Here is a 24,843-nt window from a genome sequence, read left to right on the forward strand (position 1 = left end):
TTCCTCCTGTCCCCCTTGGAGGGGAGAGGAGGACGCCTGGAAAGCTCACGGGGGACAGGAGCACAGCCTCCTCGGTGTGCCATGGACGCCGCCTCGCCAAGGGGAGAGGATGATGCCTGGAAGACTCACAGGGGTGGGAGCACAGCCTCCTCAGTGCTTTCTACATTCAGCAGCTTCAGAAATTACCGTAGAAGCAGAACACATGAGAACTGAGACTGGAAGATCCCAAAGAAAGGGGACGAGGGGTCAAAAAAAGCATTCGATCATTACCAAGGAGCGCGGGCATGAAGCCGCTTCAAAGACCATGTGAGAAGTCACTCATAGGCGTTTCAGAAAATAAAGGTAGCGCGAGATTGCTCGATCAGCTCAAACAGCCTGCCGTCCCTCAGGCCATGAAGTCTCTGAGTTGAGCCTCTCAGTGAGCAGAAGTCACTCGCATCTCTGCCAGAGAAAGTACTACAAGCCGACACAAAACCTCATGAAACCTGGGCTTCAGCCGGTCGACAACAGTGCGTCTGACATGGTACATCCCTCCAGATGGTTAAAGACCCCAGGGGTTTATCAGACAACCTCAAAGGGCTGTGTCTGTCCAGCCCCCTTTCCAAGTTCTGGAGGATTTTTCCTGATGTACTATAAGCAGCATGCTCCAAAAGAGACGTAATTAACTGGCTGGGGGTCCTCTTAATTTTGAAATTAGAAACACACTTGGCCAGGCACGGTGGCTCATGCCTGTGATCTCAGTACTTTGGGAGGCTGAGGCAGCTGGACTGCTTAAGTCCAGGAGTTCGAGTCCAGCCTGGGCAACATTGCAAAATTCCATCTCTACAAAAAATACAAAAATAAGTCAGGCATGGGGACATGTGGGAAATGTGCCTCTGGGTCCTGGCTACTCAGGAGACTGAGGCAGGAAGATCGCTTGAGCCTGGGAGGTTGAGGCTGTAGTAAGCTGTGCTCACACCACTGCCTGGGCAACAAAAAGGTTTTTTTTTGCCTGTCTCAATAAAACCAAAGAGAAAAAGAATTATATACCTGACTAGGCCAAAATAAAAGAGGCCTTGTGGAACCACCTGAAACACAGCTGCAAATTCTGGCAGGGCCTCCCCTGGCTTGATTTGTGGTGAGTGTAGGACCACTCTGAAGGATAGGACCCCAGGAACCTTCCGAGACTAGACCTTACAGTACAACTTCCCTTCGCTGGATGGAACACTGGCCTTGGAGCCTAGGACACCCTGGGGCAGTGCCACCATCCTGAGGCCACCATGGCACAAGGAGGCCCTACCATCATGAAGCCTGGGACGTCCGTCAGAGCAGTGCCACCCACCTGAGGTCGCCATGCCAGGGGAGCCTGGACATCATGAAGCCTGGGACATCCTGAGGCAGTGCCACGAACCCGAGACTGCTGTGACACAAGGGGGCCGTGGTGCCACTGAGAGGCTGCACAGCAGGTCCAAGGCCAGGCCAGGAGTGAAGAGGCTCCACATCCTTTCCATCCCTCCAGCTGAGTCCACAGACGTCTTGGAGCAGAAATGCATCACCCTCAATGTCCACGGGTAAGTTTTTGGCCACAGAATCTGGAAGCATAAAAGATGGTTCTGGGCTGGTTGGTTGTCGACTCGGACCTGTCCTCTTTCCACACAAAACCTGGCTCACACCAAGCAGCGTCTAAGTCCTGGAAGACCTGCTAAACACAAGTGCAGTTACAAAGCAGAGAAACTGGAGGGGGCCGGGCTGTGCTCCAGTGGCACCAGCGTTTCTCAGGAAGACCCCGGGCATTACAGGGTCCAGGACAAGGGCTTCTTGGGATCCAGGACATGGAACAAGAACCCATTCCCCGGTCCTGTTGAATGTGAATTGGCTAAGGGCCGATTCCCTCCCTCGGAGGACTGAGCACTGCCCCACAACACATACCAAGGTAATAACAAGCCCGTTACCAGCAGGAGGCTGGTGATGAAGACGTGAGGACCAGATGAGCACAAGGGATCCTGACAGATCATTCCTGGCACCGAGCAAGGGGCGGACAGCACCCCCTGTTCCTGATGCATCAGCCCTGGCACTGAGCGAGGGGTGGCAGCATGGCCTGTGCCCCTGCAGATGCAGAGGGATGTGAGGGGGGCGCAGGCTGGGCTTGGAGGCTGACTCAACCACCTGCGCTTGCACTTCCGTTCCTCATGGCAGGGAGGCGAGGCACAGGCAGCATTAGGGCTCACCTTGCCCCCGGGCTGCACTTTTTCCTGCTTATGAGTCGTGCTCGCTTTACATGGACAGGCAGAGCTATAATAAAGGTTCCCTGATTATTTCGCTGCCTACATAAAGGGCTTTCAGAATTCACTTCCATCCTTAGGAAAGGGGGCCAACACCAGCCTGTCTCCCTTAAGATGCAATGTCTCATATGGGGAAAAAAAATCAAGAGAAATCAAATAAAGGCCATAAAATACATCAGTTTCAACATGAAAATTTAATAGTACGCTTTAAATTGAAGATGAGTTAATTCACATTTCCAAACCTCTGAAAGCACGGTTATTGGGAGGGAGTGGTTTGCAACACACAAAGGCAGCTCCGTAGAAGGGCCCAGGCTGGATGAGGGCTCAAACACCAGGGCAAGGAGAAAGTCTGAATAAACTTTCTCCTGCCCTGCTGCTGTCCTCTTCCAAAACACACTGGTTATCTGTCAGTTTAGAACAAGGCCTAGGGAGGTGGGAGGCAGGCCTGGGAGGGTCACCTAGCAACCAAGCTCCTCACCCACACAACCGCACCAGGCTGAGCTGAGCAGTACACACAAACATGACTAATTCTCCCCAAAAAGAAGACGGAAGGCAGCACACTGCCACGCCAGGCGCCCTGCAGGTGAGAAGACTGAGGGGGGCCAGAGGTACCTTTAATCTTGCTTGCATGGTGGAGGGAGGGGAATAATGCCACTCACTTGAGTGTTGCACAATTCTTTCTAGCACTGAGTGGCAGAAAACAAAAATTATAGATGCTTCCTCAGAGAAATGTTTCTGAAGAACTGAACATAAATTATGTTCAGGAAATAGCATTATGAATGCCTCAAGTGCTTCTGTTTTTAATAATCCCAGAGTAATTCTATAAACCCGGGAATCAGTCTCACCCAACTCCAGGATCACGGCCCAGGTGACGTGGGCACGCACATCCTGAAGCTCCAATGCTTAACTAAAGTGGGGCAAGCGAAAATGATCCTGGGTATTTACACGGACACAGGAAGGTGGCTGAGCCCCAAACCCCTAAACCAGGAAGACCAGCATCCTTCAGGGGCCTCACCTCTGTCCTTTCCCAGCCTCTGGGAACCACCACTCTGCTCTCTACTGACACAAACGCTGCTCCACGATACAACCATCTGACCTGGCTGGGATCCAAGTACCCAAGTGCAGGATTGTACATCAGACCAGTGAAGCCAGGAGTACAGCCACTGAACGGCAGTTTTCCATCCCACGGAAACCGGCCTTGCTAGGGGCTTCCTTGGGGACCACCGACCTCACGCCACCACCCCTCAACTACTTCAACTAACTTACATCATGGCAGAGGCCTTTCCAGACAGACCAGACCTGCCCGAGTCCTGCTTCATGGCAAACCCTCCAGGCAAACGTCCTTGGCCTCCCCTCCGGGAGGCTGTGCTTGGAAGGTGCCCTCATTTACTTCTGTGGCTCTGAGACATTTAACTAGAGCCCAACACACCTCTTCCTGTTCACATAGTATTGAGTTAACAGATTTTTATGAGTCAATTTTCACTGGGAAAAACACCGTTTCAGGAGCCCCAATGACCACAAAGAAAATGTTTTTACCTCCCCTTACGTGACGTTGGCAATGCCAGGTCCAGAAACGTTCTGGATCTCAGATAATGGCATATCCACTCATGGCAAGTCTTGGTCTTGTTTCACAAGCTATCAAATGCTGCCCAGAAGCAGGAAAAACCCCACAACGTGGCAGGGAGGGGCGATCAGCGTGAGCTCTAAGGCCAGACCACCCAGGTCTGCTGACAGCGTGGCGAGGGGCAAACAGTGCAGGATCTAAGGCCAGACCACCCGGGTCCCGCTGACAATGTGGCTTCAGGAGTTTCCTAAACCCTCTCCTCTCCAAGTTTCATGTCAGAAAAATGTGGTGATAACCGTGTCCACCTCGTGGGATGACGGGAACACACACAGTAACAGTGTCAGCAGGTGTCTTGCTGGGCACCTGGTGAGGCCACACTGCTGTAGGTTGCCCCACGTGAAATCCAACTCGTTATATATGTATGTATGTATGTATGTGTATATATATATATATACACACACACATGTATATGTATATACCCCAAACCTACAACCCTATAAAGGTCATTAATCCTAGTTATCCTCAAGGCATTGAGGGATCGATAATGAGCCATCCCCCTGCTGCTGACCTGCCTCAGCCCCACCCTCCAGAAACCCCGCATCCACACCAGCTACACAGGATGAGGCCAGGGAAGGAGCAAGACTGTGTCTTGAGAACTTAAACTCTGGGAGCTGAGTTAAATCAGTGCCGCTCAAATCTTGTCACCAACTATCTTGTTAAATTGGGAGATTCCATCTCTGGGGATCTTGAGGGAACCTGAGGCTCTGCATTGAGTGGGGTGAGCACTCGTGCTGGAATGAGATGGCAGGGAAAGCAACCGAATCTGGGGTCGCAGCTGCCTGAGGCTTGGGTCCCACTGGGAAAGTGGCACCAGGGCCCTCAAGACAGTGGCGGAGGTCCCAGGAGGCAAGTCCCGGTGCAGAGACTCATGGACCAAAAGCTTGCTCCAGGGCCAGGAAGGGCTGCTGCGCTGACAGCCATGAGGCAGGCAGCCTTCGAGCTCCTCCAGCTGCCATCCTGCAGGCAGGGAGGACAGTGCCCAGACCACCCCAGGGCTCCCCCAGCCTTCCAGGCTGGTACTCTTACTCCAGCCACTGACAAGAGTTCCTATGTTCCATGCTAGGTTGAAACAGTGCCCCAGGCCTTGGGGCACATGCACCCTCCTGCAGGGCCACTCCTACCCAACACCTGGGGATGGTTATTCCCACACATCCCCAACTCACAGCAAAACTTAAAAATGAAAGTCGGAAGATACAGCCAGAAAACCAATGCTCAAGAAGCAACTCCAGAGTGACTCTTCCTAGAGCTATTGCTCCTGAACATCTTTAAAAACATTTCCAGGGTGACTTCCTAGAGCTATTTCTGTTGAAAATCTTTAAAATTCTTCATTTCAAAATTAGCTTTTATTACACTGTCTTCCCTATTCTACCAAGACTCTAGAAAACAAAACCATTACAAATTCCAATTCTATCTTATAGCAAGTTAGAAATACACATGCTTCCTCAAAGGATTCTCCGTGTTTCCTTGGCGATATCCTTTCCATGCCCCATGCTACTGCCTGCAACAGGGAAGGCTTTTCCAACCCAACCCAACCCATCCCAACCCAACCCAACCCAACCCAACCCAACCCAAGGGCCCTGAGACAGGCCCCTAACGAATCATCTACAAACTCCTGAGACAGGCTTGCCCTAACGAATTGTCTGCAAACTCCATCTTCCATTAAAAACAGTACTGAAAATGAGCATATTACCGCTTTTTAAAAATTACTGTAAAGCGGACAGTGTTCAGTTCTGTGAATTTCGGCACAAATATTCCCATAATCATCATCACACAAGCAGAACAGTCCAGCAGCCCCAAACCCACTCACGGGGCCTCATAAGCATACCCTCCCATTCCCAGCAACCACCGTCTCTGTGTTCTCCCATCCTCCGAGTCTGTCTTTTGCGAGTGTTGTGGCAAAACACTCGCAAAATCACGATTTCCTGGGCATCGTGCTTGGAGGTGCACCCACGGTGTCCTGTGATCAACAGCCAGGCCTCAGGGTTGCTGGATGTTTATTATTCCACGTATGGCTGTAGCACATTGTAACCTGTTTTGGGCAACTATAGACAGCGCTATTAACATCTGGGCACAATTTTTCTTAAACATCAGCTTCTGTTTCTCTAGGGTAAATACCCAGGAGTGGGGTCACCGGGCCCCACGTTTGTGTGAGTTCAGTTTTATACGAAACCGCCAAGTTGTCTGCACCCTGCTGAACCCCAGCATCGCACAGGAGTCTCGACTGCCTGTCCTCACCAGCACCTGGGGCTGTCGGAAGACCTTAGTCAGGCGCTCCAGCAGGGGTGTGAACAAATTCGCTGCGGCTTTGGTGCACATCTCGGTGCAACCAGTCACGCTGAAGGTCATTTCAGATGCTTTCAGGCCATCCTCCCATCCTTCTCAGTGAAGCATCTGTTCAGGTCTCTTCCCGCTTTTAAGTCAGGTGGTTTGTTCTCTGTCATGAGCCGTGGGAGTCCTGTGCATTCTGGATATGAGTCCTTTGCCGGCTGCATGGTTCATAGACATCTTCTCCCCATCTATCGAAAATGTGTCTCTTCAATTCCCTAGGGGTGTCTTTTATATTAGAAGTTTAATTTTGATGAGTCTTACTTACTTGTTTTCTTCCTTGATTATGGATCATGGTATCATGGCTAAGAGCTCTCACCCTAGGTCTTGACAATTTCCAATTTCCATTTCTTCTACAGGTTTTGTAGTTTGGTATTTTACATTCAGGGCTATGGTCCACCTTAATTTTCATACAGGAATTTCTCCCTGTTTTCACTCTTTTGCATACAGCTGTCCCATAATTCCAGCACCATTTGTTGAAAAGACTCAAATTCTACTGAACTGCTTTTGCATCTTTGGGTCTGTTCTGGACTCCACTCTGTCAGCTGACCCGTGTGTCCATCCTGAGCATAATTTATGACTTTAGTGGCCGTGTCTGTGAAAAAAGTAATTCTGTCTGGAAACAAAAACCACATTAGAAATGCTCTAAATAAGATTCTTCCTCTTGTCAGGAGAGCAAAGCCACCTCCCCAAGCAGAGGTGAGGCCTCGACAGCTCCCAGACACAACCTTAACACACAATGGAGAAGGCAATTCATTTCAAGGTAGTTACCAAGGGCCACAACGTGAGACCAGCATAGCCATGAAAACTGCAATAATTTCACAATAGAATGAAATTCATAAAGAACTGCTGAGAAGCGTGTGATAAGTTACATAAATCACTGTTCCTTAAATTCTGACGGTTGACTAGAACAGAAATAGCTTCACGGTACAGTTCAAAGAGGAGAAAGGTAGGTAGGGGTGGTTTCCACACCACACAGGGCCTGCAGGAAAGGGACACTCTTCCTCTAAACAGGAGGTCCCGGGAGTGATATGATAAACCATGGTGAGAGGCACGGAACTGTGCAAGCCGGAGTCGCGGCCTTTGCCCCACCACGGAGCCTGTGTCCATGAACGACGAGGCTCGAATGTCAGGCTGAGGCAACCGAGGCAGTTATCAGGGGACAAGAAAACGAGCTCATGGTGGAGGCAAAGGTCTGAAATTGAGCAGCAACTTCGAGTCAAGTGGGACAAACTGACTCAAAATACAGGTTCCAAAAACCACCACAGCAAGCTGTTCCTCGGCTCTGGAAAGGCTAAGTGACTAATGCCCACATTGAGCATCTGCTCCCAGAGACGACCCTGGTGACCTAAGGCCCAGCTCCTCCAAGCCCGCGCCGAACCTCATCGAGGAACTTTGCTGGCATCTTATGGTACATTGACATGTTCCCTTAAAATCTGGTATTTCATCAACAATGCAGGCGCCAGCTTTGACTCATTCACATTTCGATTAAACAAGATAATTTACACCCTGGCCATCCCAGGTAAGAGGTTTACTACAATCTTTAAACAGAGCCAGAGGCTACAGTCTGTTCCTACACAACACCATGTCTCTACAAGTTCGATGGGTTTTTACTTTCTATGTCTTCACTTGCCTAGTGCTAGAAAGCAGATTAAAAACAGAAGGAACCCAGAAACACTCTTGAATGAGGCTCAAATATCTTGCAGTCATCATCGTGATGAGATGTTTATTAAACAGAAATGTTCTCCACTGTAGAAAGCAGCACACATCAACACACACTGGTAACTGTCGCCAGCGTTCCAGATCATCTTCCCTTCCATGGCCACAGTGCAGAGCAATGAACCACGCACACCTGCAGACCCACAGAAAGCGCGGTGACACGGCCGATTCTTGTAGCGAGCAGACCAGGGTGCACTCAAAGTGCATCTCTTTCCAGAGGGCCGCCACGGAAAGTTACACATTTATTCCACGAGTTAATGGCGCTGCACCAAACATTTCTGTAAGATTCTCTGAGCAAGCTTTTCCTTCTGCCTAAAATGTCCTGACACAAACTGAAAAAGTTCTTGGAGCTGCCAAAAACTTCAGTATCCCCTTAACTATTGTCATGCACATCCGTGTGAAGAGACCACCAAACAGGCTTTGTGAGCACAACATGGCTATTTATTTCACCTGGGTGCAGGCGCGCTGAGTCTGAAAAGAGTCAGCGAAGGGAGGTAAGTGTGGGGCCGTTTTATAGGATTTGGATAGGTAAAGGAAAATTACAGTCAAAGGGGGGTTGTTCTCTGGCAGGCAGGAGTGGGGGTCACAAGGAGCTCAGTGGGAGAGATTTTTGAACCAGGATGAGCCAGGAAAAGGAATTTCACAAAAAAAAAAAAAAAAAAACAAACCATCGCTTAAGCAAGGACCGGCCATTTTCACTTATTTCTGGTAGAATGTTATCAGTTAAGTCCAGGCAGGGCATTTGCACTTTTGTGATTCTTCAGTTACTTCAGGCCATCTGGGCATATATATGTACAAGTCACAGGGGACGCGATGGCTTGGCTTGGGCTCAGAGGCCTGACAACTATAGTCTTTACTTTTAAGGTGTGGGGTAAGATCATATAATCCTCAACTAAGCTCCTGAAGCTGTGTGTGGCATCCAGCAACAGCACGTTCCATTCCTGGATTACATTTGACTCAAGAGTCCACAGTGAGAACGATTTCTGGTGAATGAAACACCAGGCAGGAGAGCGATTCCGCTGGGCAGCTCTTCACACACAGCCCAGGAGCTGGGGGGAAAGGAAGAGGCCCACGCGCGTCCACCGTGCTCACGCCCCCTTGGAATGCACCCCACTCCTAGAGACCCAGACCCAAGGGAAATCTGACGTGAAAAGGGACAAACCCTCACTTTGGCAGAGGGACAGGGACTCGAGGCCACAACTTGACCTCAGAGCAACACAAGTGCAGACACAGCACCCCAGGACACCCTCTCCACCCAAATTCAAGGAGGAAAACCAACGCCCTGCCCCCTTGCGGAAACCCTCGGCTGCTGGAGCAGATGCCTGCCGGCATGTGCAGCCTCTCCCAACCCACATTCCTGGCTCACCAAATGTGCCTCAGCCCTGGCACTGCTCGCCACACCCACAGGTGTGCCAGGAGGGGCAGGTCCTAAGGTCTCCATTGCACCAAAGCCTGCAAGGCAAAGGGGCCGCTCCCTCCAGCAGGAGTCCAGAAGCACGCACTGCACCAGCGTCACAGCGTGAGAATTCTCCCCTGGGTCTCCGAGTCTCCAATCTGTTGCCCGCCAGGGTCTTCTGCCAACGGCAAGGCCCAAGCTGGGCGGCACATTTGGTTCTCACCATTTCCCTTGTCAAGATCAATACTGCAAACATATCCAGTTCATCCTGTCACTAAAAATCAAATAATCCCCCATCTCCATCACAGATGACGCAGTCAGGTTTCCGTTACCGGGGTGTTTTTTTTTTCTATTTTGAGATGGAATTTCTGAACGTCACCCAGGGTGGAGTGCAGTGGCGCAATCTCGGCTCACTGCAACCTCTGCCTCCCGGGTACAAGTGATTCTCCTGCCTCAGCCTCCCAAGTAGCTGGGATTACAGGTGCCTGTCACCATGCATGCCTGGCTAATTTTCATATTTTCAGTAGAGACGTGGTTTCACCATGTTGACCAGGCTGGTCTGGAACTCCTAACCTCAGGGGATCCACCTGCCTCCTCCTCTCAAAATGCTGGAATTACAGGCTTAAGCCACCACGCACAACCATTACTGGTGTAATTTCTAAGCCACTCTCTCACACCCACTCCTTTTTTTTTTTTTTAAAGAACCATCTTTATGGCTATATTTTTTCCAAGAGAATCAGTTATCCATTTGAAGTACAAATAAGACATTGTGTTTAAAAACCAAAAATGCCAATTTGCACACAAGTCTCCAAATACCCAGTTGATTTGAGCCTTCAGAATAAGATCAAGCTGTTGGCTGAATACAACTTCCCTTTCCATCTGTCTGCCTGTGAGTTAGACACAAGGACGAAGCCACGAGCTAGGGACATAAAGGCAGGAACCACCAAGGTAGCCCAGACTCTAAATAAAAGCTCGAAGGACCAACACAAAGGTACCACACCCTGCACGCCCTCCTCTCCTTCCTTTTCAGAATTTCCAGAGGATGAAACAGGGACCTCCTCAGATGTCCCACGGTGCAGGCGGCCAGAGGGGAAGGCGGCGGCAGCCTGAATGAGGTGACCGGGAAATCACATTCCACAAACAGAAATTCTCCATGTGCTTTAAATCCTCTGTCTCTGAAGAACTATGCCAGTCTAACAGTCGCTAGAAAACCGCATTCAAGTGTCATTTCCCATTTCAAGCAAAGAAAACAGTGGTGGGGCATGAGGGAAAAACATAGCCATGTGTTCTGGGGTATTAAATTTTTTTCTGTTATAAATATATAATTTTACATTCTCAGTTTTCTGTATAATTGATATGCTTCCTAATTAGCAGACATAGTAATAAAAAGTGAATTCCATGTGTAAGATCAGAGGACCCGTTCACATGGCTTCAGGTTCTGCTACTGTGTTTCAACTTAAGAAAATGGTTCTGTGCATTGGTAACAAGGCCTGAGAGTCTGTGTGAGAGTCTGTGTGGCTGTAATCAGGGTTCGTGTTGGCTCCATAGCAGAGGATGTTACCCTGTTACATTATCTTCTACAAAAAATTCTGAAACAATGAAGGCTGAATAGACACACACGCCCTCCCAAAATAATCCAAATGTCCACCGATATGAAAAACAGACGAATTACGGTTTCCATCATGGAATATTCCTCAGCAGTGAAAACAAAGTATAGCCACAGGTTCCAACCAGGATGAAGAAAACCTTTTAAACACGTTTAAAGTGAAGCGACTAGGTGGAATTCCTCGATTACAGGCATCTGCTCCAAAAGGGTACTGTTCTGAATCCTGTGATGTAGAATGAGAGTTAGCAACCCTGTTTCTGGGCACATCTAGAAAAAAGCAAAATAATGACTACACAATTTTAAATTCTTTGTAAGTTATAACTATTACTATGAAAATTCTAAAAATGTGAAAATCTTCCCAACTGTTATTGGACAAGCTTCAAAATAAATACCCTGGCATTGCTTACCACACCCACAGGTGTGCCAAAATAAATGAAAATATAGCCCAAGTGAATAGAATCGAAACCTGAAGACGTACGAGCCGTCCCTGCCTCACTATACATCGTGGAGAAATTTAAGAGCAGGTAGTGACACTGCAATGCAAGGCTCAAACCAACTGGGTATTTGGAAACTTCTATGCAAATTGGCATTTTCGGTTTTTAAACACGGTGTTATTTGTACTTCAAACAGATAACTGTTTGATTTCCTTGGAAAAAACATAGCCATAAACCTGGTCTTAAAAAAATAAAATACGGGAGTGGGTATGAGAGAGAGTAGCTTAGAAATTTTAAAAGTGTCGGCAGGGAGCAGTGGCTCATGCCTGTAATCCCAGCACTTTGAGAGGCAGGCCCCACGAGGCCTTTGAGGACAGCGGTCTCCTCTGCTGCCTTCCTGCTGGACTGACCCTACGACATTCACTGGGTTTCCACCCTTGTCTCATTCAACATCCCAAGGGTGGTCTTCATCCTCGTCTGGGGCTCAGCTCTGCCCCAATTTCCTAAATCTCTGCCTTCAGAGCCTGAAAACACCCATGCCCAGGGTCACCCTAAGTCCACGTTTACCCCAGAGAGTCCCAATTTTATGTTTTCCCAGCATCGCCTTAGTGATAATTTATCCTGTAAATTCCAACTGCCTTCACACCTCACCCTTGCTGTCTCCCAGCAGACCCCACTCAGATGCACATGCCCCAGACCCCACACCCAGGTCTGCGCATGCTGCCCTGCTCTGCCCATGTGGGGACCACCTCTCTTTCTTGAGGAATCAGCTGGCGATCATCATCTTGTGGAGGGCTGCCTTGACTTCCAACTCTCTCCAGCAAAGGCAGAAGCCATTCTCGGTACTTCCCCAAAACTCAGACCAAGTATGAAGATGGCCCAGATGCTAGCTGTGCCTGGGATGCCATGGGCAGGGTCCCCAGATGCTCTGCACGTGGCCCGGGGCACCGCCTGAACACAGCAAGTGCTGAAGAAATAAAACTGACATGCGCTGACCTCTGATAGGGCCTCCTTCACCATCCACATCTGTCTCCCCTCTGAACAGTAAAATCCATAAGACACGGAGGGCTTGTGTCACTCATCTTCAAACTCCCAGGGTCACCCTGGCAGGTAAAGGGGACTCAAATGTCTTCTGAAGGAAGCAGCTGGTTAGCTGCCGAGTTAAAGGGCCTCTGAAATTCAGAGCTCTGCATAGGAGTCCAGCACACTTTATTATGAATGACTCCAACCACGGCAGAAGTGGCCGTGGAACCAGTGCTGACCAATTCAGGGTTTGTTCACTGTTTCTCAGTTCATTATCACAACTCATGCTCACAGAGCAGCCGCGCACAGATCCTCAGACGTCTACACAGAGTGGGACGATGGCGCCAAGTCACGTGAACGTCCTGTTGCAGACTGGGAGACACCGGTCAGACACGGAGCCAGGCAGAGCACAGACCTCGCGTTAAATCGGCTCCTTGTAAACAGCACTCCCGGCCAGGCCCTTTCCTATCTGCACAGCTTCTACAAATTCAACTCTTGCACCTGACACCTAAGAATACTGCACACCCCCATGTGAACCCCCCATTTACCTCCCAAAATGACCCGGCATGACCGAGGACAAAAAATTTCAACATAAGGGAACCGGAGGGTATGTGGGACTTTCTCGAGTCCCTGCTGCCTCCTGATGGGAGGGCCCAATGCTTCACACCCCTAGTGAAGGGCAGGTCTCTTCGGCCCCCCAGCTTTGACCTGGAGCTTAAATCAGCATTAACTAAATTTCACTTTCCAGGACCAACTTCAAAGGCCTGCAAAGCCAGAGAAGGGAGAGGAGATGGAACACGCCCCTCAACCTCAGACCTGCTGCAAGCACGCACTTCTCAGATGCGTCCCAAGGTGCACAGCGTGTCCGTTGGCTGTTTCACATCCACCGACCTGCAGGTCTTCTATGTGGCATCAGCCTCCTGGGCACTGGAAACAAGAGGAATAATGGCAAGTCCCCTCTGCAGCAAAGGTGAGGCAAAGGGACCCAACGCAATGGAACTGGCCTTTTTCTGACAGTCTCAAAACAGAAGGAAAATACTGCACAGCCAACTTCCCCTCACGCAGGTTTATTTACCTGTGACTCAGAGGCCATGACAGACAACTTCAGGTTCTTACCGATTCCTATTTTCCCCATCCAGGAAGCCTTTGTTTTTAATATCATACGAACTTGCCATTTTGTACGCCAAAAACAGCAAATATTGGCAGTTTCCTACAGTTCAACCGAATAAAATATGATCATGGCCTTTTGTGAAACCATGAAGGAAAGGTGGATATCTCAATATGTGTTTCCAGACTGGCTTTGTTCCTGAAGCACTAACTCTGTTCACTCAGGATTTTAGACACTGAAGAATAAACATCAATATCCCACCAAGAAAACCAAAAAAATGAAACAATTTTGCATCCACCTTGGAGCCTTTTCAGGACAAGGCAGGGCACAAACTTTTAAAAAGCTGCAGTTGTCCCTCTGTATACACAGGGACATGGATTCCAGAACACCCCCCGAGTTTACCCAAATCTACGTATCCACAGGACCCGGCGGCCACCCTATGGAACCGCATGTAGGAAACGTCGGCCCTCCACAAAGCCAGGTTTTTTCAGTAAGGGTTTGGTTGGAAAATACTTAACATAAGTGATCCTTCGAAGCTCAAAACCTATGTTGTTCAGGGTCAGCTGCATTTACTACTTGTGTCATATCTGAGGCCTGAAAGCCATCATTCTCGATACCTTAACGTGATGGCTAACAAACTAACTGTTCTGATTAGAAAGAGGAAAAAGCTTATTTTTAAGCTGACAATGAGAGTGGATGCGCTACGGTGAACACAGAACGCACCTAAGCAAGCACCAAGGTTGGGGTGACTTTCTGTGCTCAGACCCACGAGGGCCTGTTCCTCCATCTCCCTCTGCTGAAAGGGATAACTGCTTCTCCCCCATGACTAAAGGGCCTTTTTAAAATATTCACACGAGAAGTGCTATGAAAAGCTGAAAGGTCACAGATAACATTTTTAAAAATAAACACTAACGTAAGCATTTAACAAGCCCATTATGATTTAAAAAAAATGGTATTAAGTTCTTGGGTGTGGTAGCTCATGGCTGTAATCCCAGAACTTTGGGTGGCCGAGGTGGGTGCATCACCTGAGGTCAAGAGTTTAAGACTAGCCTGGCCAACATGGTGAAACCCCGTCTCTAACGAATATATGAAAATTAGCCAGGCATGGTGGCAGACGCCGGTAGCCCCAGTTACTTGGGAGGCTGAGGGAGGAGAATCACGAACCCGGGAGGGAGAGTTTGCAATGAGCCAAGATCGTGCCATTGCACTTCAGCCTGGGCGTTGAGTGTAAAACTCCATCCCAAAAAGAAAAAAAAAGTATCAAGTTTTCCTTCCAATGAACCTATCATTCAGCCACCGAGGTATACTATAGCTACTTATTCAGCCATGAGATACACCACAGGAGATACAGGCGAGCAGGACACAGTTCTTCCCTGAAAGAAGGCTGCACCCTCGACAGAAGGGAGGCACACACTCCGAATGGAATCGGCATAGGGAACAGATGCTGCTGCAGGTGGAACTGGCTGCACAGAGCACCCGCTCAAGTGTCTGAGAAACAAGGAGCCGTTGGTGCCATCACCTTCCATACCTGAGCTGGGGCAGTGGGGAGCCTGTCATCACCACCACCACCACCTGGGACAAAGAGCCCCAGAACCACACAACGAGCTTACAAACTCACCGAGACGATGACCGAGCAATGTGCGTGGAGTGATGCGAACACGCAGACGTCAGGGCCACGCGCAGCGTTGGTTTTGTGCATCAACCTGAGCGTGCCTGGGGTGCCCAGATGGCTGGTTCTGCATTATTTCTGTGTGAGATGCTTGTTTGCCTCTGCACTGAGTGGAGACCCATCCTCGCCGGTGTGGGGGGCACCACCCTATCCACCCAGGGCCCCAGTAAAACAGCAAGGCGGGGAAAACTGGGTTCACTCCACCTGTGCGGCTGACGGGCCGGTGACATCTGTCTTCTGCCGCCCGTGCTCCTGGGTCTCAGCTCCTCAGACCCGGGTGGGATCTGCACCCTCCGCTTCTCAAGTCTTCAAGCCACACCCTCCCAGGACTCTAGCTTGCAGGCTGTGGGTCCTGGGGCTTCTTGGACTCTGTAGCCCCTGCAGCAAGCCTCCCCCTAGAGACACACGCACACCCGGCTGGCTGTCTCTCTGAAGAGCCCTGACTAAAAGCCGCCCCTATAAGTGGTTTTCAGAGTTTCTTTCTAGCCCTAAGATCCCAGCGCCCCTCCTACAATTCTAGGCGGAAAGGTGAACGGAGACCAATGGACAGAGGTGTGTGCGAGGACACGCCAGGCAACCGCACTGGGCAGGAGGGCACTAACGCTCACTAAGCAAAGAATCAATGTGACTTGCCACAAAAATGAGAACAGTAAAGATTTCTTCAAACAGAAATGAGTTTGTTTCATGATTTGCTCTTAATACATAAGAAAGCATAAAAGTAGGCCTATTAACAATTACGTAAGTCTTTAGAGGCCCTTGAACTACTTCTGTCCCTTTGTGTTTTTATAGAAAATAAGCCTGAGGTTAAAGAGAATAACATCACTGGCCACAGCTGGGGCCACGCGAGGACACAGCTTATACCCCTGAGGTCCCTGGGTGCCCCGAGTCCTTCCCTTGCTATTTATGGCAATGTGGGAGAAACCAGGAGGTCTGAGCATGGAGCTGACCGTGCTCCCAGGGGCCGAGGAAAGCACCCATCTGTCCAGTCTTCCCTCCACCCCGCCGTTCCCTCCTACCCAGACCCTTGGGCTGACGCGGCTCATGCACTCAGCAGGGCCATCATTCAACGTTTAGCTTCGCATCACGAGGGCCTCCTCTGGCCTCCTCTGACCACTCCTGAACCTGCAGTCAGCACTAGTTTGCAGGACACGCGTGGACAAAGTTGATGGATCACGGCCTCCAACGAGGAAGGTGCCAGGCAAGGAGTCGGAGAGCCGGATATGGAGCAGCACTCACCCAGGGAGGCGAAGGCCAACAGCGGCCACCACTGAGGGCCTCAAGGGCTCTCCCCACCCCGAAGGCGGCTGCGATCACATTTCCCATCGCACCAGGAGACCCCTGTATTGAGCACAAACCTTTTCAACCTTCGAATCAATAAGGAATCACAACACAGACATTCCCCCAATCCAAATGGCCAGCCCACAAAACAGACACGCAATCATACACGTTTCCTGTGGGAAAATCAGTCAGTCCCTGGGGCCTCGCGCCAGGGGTGGGGGAGCATCATGGGGAGATGCCCCAGCCCCAGCCTGGCTCTTCCCTCTACAGCTCCTTTTCCCTCCTCTTCCCCCCGCCCCCGCTAGCCTCAGAGGCTCCTCCCTCAAATTCTTTCCCCTTGATGAAGTCATTCATGCCCAAAATACAAGGCAAAGTCATGGGGGCTCAAGAGAAAATCTATACCGTGGCTCACGTTTTAGATTCTCATAAGTTTGAGAATAACCAAGCAAGAATCTTTGGCATCTGAATGTGGTCTGAATGCATCTGAGCACACTGCCTGTCACTGGCCCGGAGTGGATCATGGGTGTTTCGGACATCTTCGCAACTCTACACCAATTATTTTGAAACACATTAGCAGAATAGAACCATGTGAATAGCTGCTTCTCAGTTAAAAGTAGGAAAAGACTCCAAAAGCTGCCCTCAAGGAACATCCTTCCCACGAGGAGTTTCTGCATCGGGCCCTTCAGGCACAGGCAAGGCCCCTGGGCCCAACTCCCTCATCCCTGCGTCATAAAGCAGCAAAGATGGTGGGGAATAAAGCAAGTGAAGGAGTCAGTCCCGCACAAAACGGGCTCCAGAAGCCACAGCCACTCTCCCAGTGTGGGAGCCAAGTTCAGAGACCTGGAAACACCAGCGTTCCCAGGGAGGAGGGCAGAACAATGCCATTTCCCCCTAGTTTATGGAGACACCACTCCACGTCCTCTGGCCTTAATAGAAGAGACTTCACATAAATGATTTCAATGACTCCACCACACACAGAAAGTGGGCTAAGGGCTAACGCACCCATTTAAATGCCTGGCAAAAACACATTAAATGAACACACAGATAAGCAAGATTCTCCTGTTATCCACGAAATATTCAGAAACAAATCCAACAAGCAATCTCTTTGCAATCAAAAGACCAATTCAGAGGTGCAGATTAAAAAATAAACGTACAACTGAACCCTTAATACACCAAGAACCAAATTCCACGGTAGTGTTATCACATCACCATCTCCCAGCTGAAGGAAGCAGCGCTGGCCACTGACCAGCTGTTCACTCGTGGGTCAGTGAACGAAAGGCAGTGCTGTCCAGGACAACGATGAGATGTTAACCTGAAAAGGGCAAAATTGCAGAGGCTGGAGGGACCTTCCAGGTAACCCGGCCCCCTCAGTGGACAGAGGACCCCCGTGGGGCCACAGAGCCCAGAGCTCCAATGTGTTCGGGGCAAGCACTCAACTGCAACCCTGATGATGTCCGAAAGCCTTCTGCCCTTCTGCGTCTCTGCCCCACTAACAGGGAATCCGTGAATGCTAAGGACATATAACGCATTTTACAATACATGTAGATTTTTAGCAAATTAAAGATAAACAGTGACAAACTTTGAGAATTAACCAAAATGTAGTTCAGTGAATGCCCAAACTCAAAGCTAGTCTCCAAGAGGTGATAAGCTGTGTGTGGTGGTTAACGCCTGTAAATCCCAGCAGTTGGGGTGGCTGAGGCAGGAGAATCACTTGAGCCTAGAAGGTTGGGGTTGCAGTGAGCTGTCATTGTACTACTGCACCCAGCCTGAGAAACAGAGTGAGACTGTCAAAAACAAACAAACAAAAACAAATTAAAGGAGTTCAAATGAACTCGCCCATACCCTTTAAATTTTCATTTGGGTACATGGGGTGATCTAGTTCCTTTTTCCCTTGCAATACATGAATAATCTAATAATAAAATATAATCTAAAAATTAAAAGGGAAAATTTAATTATTTTCCCATTTCATTATTCCCTATCTCAGGGAAAAAGTTAAAATTATTCCCTATTTCAGGGAAAAAGCCAAAAATCATTTTAAACCTTCCTTCCACAAAGCAGTATACTCATTCATCTCTATCTGCTTTATCAAGTGGAATTCAGCTTCACATGTCTACAATACAGTTTTTGTTAAACAGCGTTTATGTAGACAGGCAAGAGAAAGAAACACTTGGTCTATGTAGAAGCAGCAGAAGACACGTTTTAACAGAAAAGGGAGAAGATACCACCGTGTGAATCTGGAAATTCTGTCCTCATCTTGTCCACACACACAGAAAACACCCAAGCAGGTGCCTAGTGTCCAACAGGAGCACAGAAAGGACAGGGATCCCTCCAGTTGTTTAATGACCAGCCCCACTTGTCACCGCCACATAACAAAATCCGCATGGCAACTTCAGCACGTTTCATTCAAGATTCCAAGGAAATCAAGCTGAAGAACATACAGATGTTTTGCCCACATTTAAAAATCCAGGTGTGGGACTCATAGAAATAAAACACACTATGGGTTCACTTAACTTTTCCAAATTTTTACTTGGAGAAACATATAAAGTTCTTGTCAGTTACATCCTTAAGTTTTTCAATAATTTTTAAATGCAAAGGTCGGGCAAGACTTGTAAAGAGGTACACACATACGGCCCGGCGTGGTGGCTCACACCTATAATCCCAGCACTTTGGGAGGCCGAGGTGGGCAGATCACGAGGTCTGGAAACCGAGACCATCCTGGCTAACACGGTGAAACCCCATCTCTACTAAAAATACAAAAAATTAGCCAGGCGTGGTGGTGGGTGCCTGTAGTCCCAGCTACCCGGGAGGCCGAGGTGGGCAGATCACGAGGTCAGGAAACCGAGACCATCCTGGCTAACAAGGTGAAACCCCGTCTCTACTGAAAATACAAACAATTAGCCAGGCGTGGTGGTGGGTGCCTGTAGTCCCAGCTACTCGGAAGGCTGAGGTTGGAGAATTGCATGAACCCGGGAGGCGGAGCTTGCAGTGAGATCGCACCACCGCACTCCAGCCTGGGTGACAGAGGGACAGTGTCTCAAAAAAAAAAAGGAGGTACACACATACATGCTACGTTCTTCTCTCAAAGAGACGGGCCCTTTTTTAAGATTCCAGAAGTAAATGTGGTTGTCACGCTGCTTTTGAGAGGATGGGCTGTGTTTTAAGCATGAACACACTTTCCTCCATGCACCAAGGATGCACCATGGGGGCAGTGCTACTGCCGCCTCCCCAGTCTCTGCTCAGGGTGGGGCAAGGGGAGCTCAGTTGTCTCCCGTATATACCGTCAACAGGCCAGGTGCTCAGAAGGAGGCTTCCAGGACTCGCTGGAGGCATTCGTTAGCAGGGCAGGCAGTGCCTCGTGCTGGTGGGCATCCAGCAGTAAGGGGGTCTTGCACTTCACTCCCTGGGCCCAGCCCCAGACAGAGGGGAAAGAGACACCTGTATCGTAACTCATGTATATTTATAGACACACAGAGACTCTGCAGTGCAAGGTGCAGAACTAGAAGGAATCATGGAAATAAGAGGGAAGACATTTGGTTATGACTGGCAGAGCCACCTCAAGCCTCAGCATTTCCTGCCGGAGCCCTCACTGACCAGACTCCTCCAGGGTCACTGCCACTGCCTTCCCCAGCTCATGACAGTGACAGAGCCTCAGAACAACCTCCAACTCCTTCCTCACCAGCCCAGGGGACGAGCTGTTCATGAGTGTCCCAAAGCCTGAATGCGGGAACACAGAGGTGACTGAGCAGAAAGGGGGACAGCCACAATGGCCGCGGGTGTGCAGATATTGCGGGGCACCCCAGCAGCCCTTTCCGTCTTAAAGAGGATGGCCACGGGTGTGCGGATGCTCCCGCGTGACCCAGCCGTCCTTTCCACCTTATAGGGGAATGGCCACGGGTGTGCGGATATTCCCGGGTGCCCCAGAGCCCTTTTCACCTTAAGGAGATTTTCAGTCTCATATCAGTCTCCAAACTATTCAGTGAGGTTGGAGGAGTATCACTGTGGACCAATACTGATTGGCACCAAGTAAGGGCAATTTTATAACCATGTCTCAACCATGAAACAATCAGGTCTTTGGCCATCTGATCTAAGCTTTTTCTATAACAAAGTTGGATAAATAAGTTGAACTTTGGTTTTCCAAAGCTTGTTACAGAAACCACATCTTCCTAGGTGTGGCTCTGTGGTGTCACGTGCACACATCAGTAGCCAGGCTTGCCAAGACTCACGGCACATTACACGTTCACCTGAGAAGGCTGCTCAATCACTGAGGGCTCTGGCGTGCTCTGAAATGAATTTGCCACTTCAGCCTACACTCTACTCCCTTGTTTGGTTAAAGAAACCCAAAAAGCAGAATTTCTTTTGGTCAATCGCCTGCTGACCCAACTGCAGAGGTGTTCATTAGAGTACTTTCATTGCATCATAGAAAGCAAAGTCATATAGATCAACTCATTATTACCACTCCAAAGGTTTAGTAAATCTCCAGATAATCAGGCAAACATTTTAAGAAGCTACATTAAGGTTTACAATACTCAAAATTTAAAACTACATCCATACTTCAAAAAACCACCATTCCCATTTTAGATGGCCAAATGCATATGAGAAAGAAAGAAACGTGCTGAGCGCATTTTTGGGGTAATCTTATGGAGAAACTGCCACTTTAAAAATGGCTCTAGTTCCTGGCTCCAGATGGGTGTGGTGGGTGGCCTCACTCAAGTTCAACTCCACCTGAAGCTGGGACACTAGAAATCCATTCCCAGACTCCAGGGCACAAGAATTCCCACTTCTGGAAACAGCCTGGAAAGCAGACCTGTAGCAGAGAATTCTTTCCTGCCCACCCTAACCGTCCTCTGTGGAAGGCAACAGTCAAAGACAAGTCCACCCCCCTAGGCGCAACTGCACCACGAAGAACCATTTCAAGGTAGAAGGTGATTGATTAGTGGGAACAGGCACTTTAGCTAATCACTTATAAGGCAGAGATGGGGGTTTGAAGGCCTGTGTCTGGCCTTGTCCTCGGTAAATGGTCATCCGCAAGTCAGCCTAAGCCACATGGGAAGGGGCTTCTTGCAGTAGAAGTGGGGCCGCAGTTGTGGGGAGGGGGAATGTCTTAACCACCACTGTTTTACAGGATCACAGGGCTCAGGAAATGTTCAGTATTATCACACACCAAGGTTTTTACAGTCTGAAGAAAACTACAGTCCTAAGGTGTCAGTTCTCAAAGCCTTAAGTTCCTCCTGCTAAGATTCCCAGAGGGTCTCGACTTCTTGCACTGAACCCCAACTTGCACAGGCACCTGCGTCTTCCTCCTGCAGCAAATACACATGAGAAGGCTGTGGCTCTGCTGCAGTAATGATGCCATGCAGCCCTAACACCGTGGCAGAGTAATGGCTTTGGCCTGAATGTCCCCAAAACCTCATGCTGAAACCATCTCCGATGGGATACATTAAGAGGTGGGACCTTTGGGAGGTCCTGCTCTCAGGACTGGGGTTGGTGTCCCTGTTGGGAGGTGGAGGAGCCCTAGTGCTCTAGTGCACTAGGGCTCCTCCACCATGTGAGTCCCAACAAGACGCCTGCTGCCACGCAAGACCCTGTGAGATGCTGCCGTCTGTACGCCACAGGCCCTGGGACACCAGATGTGCAGGTGCCTTGACCTTCACTGCCTTGACCTTGGACTTTCCAGCCTCCAGAGCTGTGAGCAATAAATGTCTGTTTACAAATCACCCAATCAACAGCAGCCGGACAGAGAGACAGTAATGTTACAACATGAGTCACTTTCTCACTGGGCCAGAGGCCTTCCCATGAGCCACCACCGTAAAGCAAGAACTCCCTGGAGGATGCAAAGGGGTTCACAAGGAATTCTACCCAGCACCAGGGTGTCTGTCCTTTCTCGTAGGAAGATAGCTGAGCCATGGCAGGAAACTACAGGGTGGGTGGGGCTAGACAGTAATGTGTCACCTGCTCATCTAAGCCTCAGTCTCCTGCCTCTCATCATGACAGCGGGGGTAACCCCCTCACCTGAGCTGTTGGGGGAGGTAAGATTGATGGGTGATTAACAATTGTTAGTTCCACAGAAATTAGGCAAAGAATCCGCCCCTACGTCTTATAATACCAAACCAGTCCAGGAATTCCACATCACTACTAATTTGCATGGGAAAATGCTGGATTCTCATAAGTTCTGGCATGTCATTTGTATTGATAAAGTTTGCAGAGTTGTCATATACTAAGTATATAAAACAGGAAAATAAATCATGCAATTTGGAGGTTGAAGCAGGAGAATTACTTGAGTACAGGCGGCAGAGGTTGCAGTGAGCCGAGGCCAAGCCACTGTACTCCAGTCTGGGTGACAGAACGAGACTCGATCTCAAAAAAAAAAAAAAAAAAAAAAAAAATTGCTGCTTCATGCTAGTAAAGTGGGCGGATTCTACATGCCAACTCTTATTCAAAGGTCGCCTAACACTGACTCAGGAACTCTGGCCCTGATGTGCTTGAAGTTTTAATGCTAACAGTGTTAAAGACCACTCCCCCAGGAGCTCTGAACAAGTACTCCAGGTATATGCTGAACAAGACCACACACTCTCTGACCGAAATCTAACTTCACAGACCCAAACTACAGAACCACAGAAGACACTGCTTCTGTCCAACTTTGTGTTCTGCCACCGTTTGTGTCCGTTATTTCCTACAAACCATCTCATTAGAATTTAGGGCACACAAAAGGCCGATACAACAGGGTTACTTTTCAAAGGTTTGGAGGTGAAGAACAGATACAATGCATTAACTTCCTATTGCTGCTGCAACAAATTACCACAAATGCAAACCTCCTCTCAGCCCTGGAAGTCAGGAGTCCCAGGGCTGAAGTCAAGGGGTCAGTAGGTTGTGTTCGTGCCTGGAGTCTCCCAATTCATAGAAGCCACCATGCAGCTTGGCTCACAGCCCCACACCCCTCTGACCACTGCCCTGGCCTCAGCCCTGCACCCCTCCAGCCACTGCCCCACCCTTGGCCCATGCCCCTCCGGCCCCTACCCCACCCCCGCCCTCAGCCCCACAGCCCTCTGGCCTCTATCTCATCCTCAGGTGTCCTCCTCTGAGGCAGACCCTCGTACTCCCTCTCATCAATGCACATGTGAGGACGCTAGACCCCACCTGGACAACCCAGGGTCCTCCCCCATCTCACTGTCCCTTACAGTCACATCTGCAAAGCCTCTTTTGCCATGGAAACTTCATTATACTAACAATCATTTAACAAGTCCATTATAATGATGTAAAAATGGGCATTGTTTTCCTCCTAATGAACAGATCAGTCACCCATGTAACCTATAAATATTTAACTATTAAATATACAATACTGTAGGGGACAAAGATGAGGAAGATGGTTCCTCCCTGAAAGATGACTGGACCCTAGATGGAGGGATGAACATTCTGAACAGAATCAACCTAACTCAACATTTGAATCAGAGAGGCCAAGCAGTAAGACTTTCAAAAAAGCAACCAGAAAGTGTGTACCGTGCCTGTAGTTCACAGCTGAGCCTGGCGTCATGAGCATGAGCGTGTGGACATGCATAGCAGACCCAAGTTTAAGATCAAATATAAGGAGCTTTCAACTGTAGTATTTAACTAGATCTTATTACAAAATAGCTTCTTGATTACAGTTTTTGTCCAAAAAGTTCTCTGTAATTAAAGAAATTAATTTTCCCCTAAAAAACACTTCGCCATCTATCATCCCATAAAAACTAAATGGATATATTAAAGAAAAAAGACAAATGTTTGACTTCGGGGGTTTGCCTACGACTTGGATAAGAATGATTTTCTTCTGGCCAAGCAGGGAGCAGCTGGACCAGACTGGAGGGAAGGAAAAATAAATTTCCACTCTGACCTCAGTTGGACACCAGAGTCTTCCCTGTCAGAATGTGGGTGTGGTGCTTCCCACACACTACCCTCTGACAAAACTCAGCCCAAGGGTGTGGGAAAAGGCCGTCTACTTCTGAAAAATCTATAAAGTACAGACACATCAAAAGCTTCAGAAGACTGTAAAGTGCCAAGGAGACCACTGCACCCTTGGAGTTTACAGAAAATGGCCAGCATCACACGTGCCTGAGGTCCAGGTTCAGCTCCCAGCTGCCGCGACACCGTGAGCGCAGTCCTGGCTTCCCCTCTGATGCAGAGAGCTGGAAACTCTGCTGGCAGCACTCAGAGCTCAGAACATTCTAGATGAAAGCAACGTGTTCCTTTTAAAATGGGGAACCGGGGCAGCACAACTGAAGCTCTACGACTCTCTCAACTACTGGGTTTCGGGGTAGCATTAGGAAATCGTGAGAATCCAAACCTCAATTTCATACAGATTCCAAACTCACTGCAGGTTCCAGAGTTTCCTGAAGCATTCTTCCAATTTATCACTCAGGATTCCCTTGC

Source organism: Macaca nemestrina (assembly GCF_043159975.1).
Source record: "Macaca nemestrina isolate mMacNem1 chromosome 4 unlocalized genomic scaffold, mMacNem.hap1 SUPER_4_unloc_3, whole genome shotgun sequence".
NCBI classification, from domain to species: Eukaryota; Metazoa; Chordata; class Mammalia; order Primates; family Cercopithecidae; genus Macaca; species Macaca nemestrina.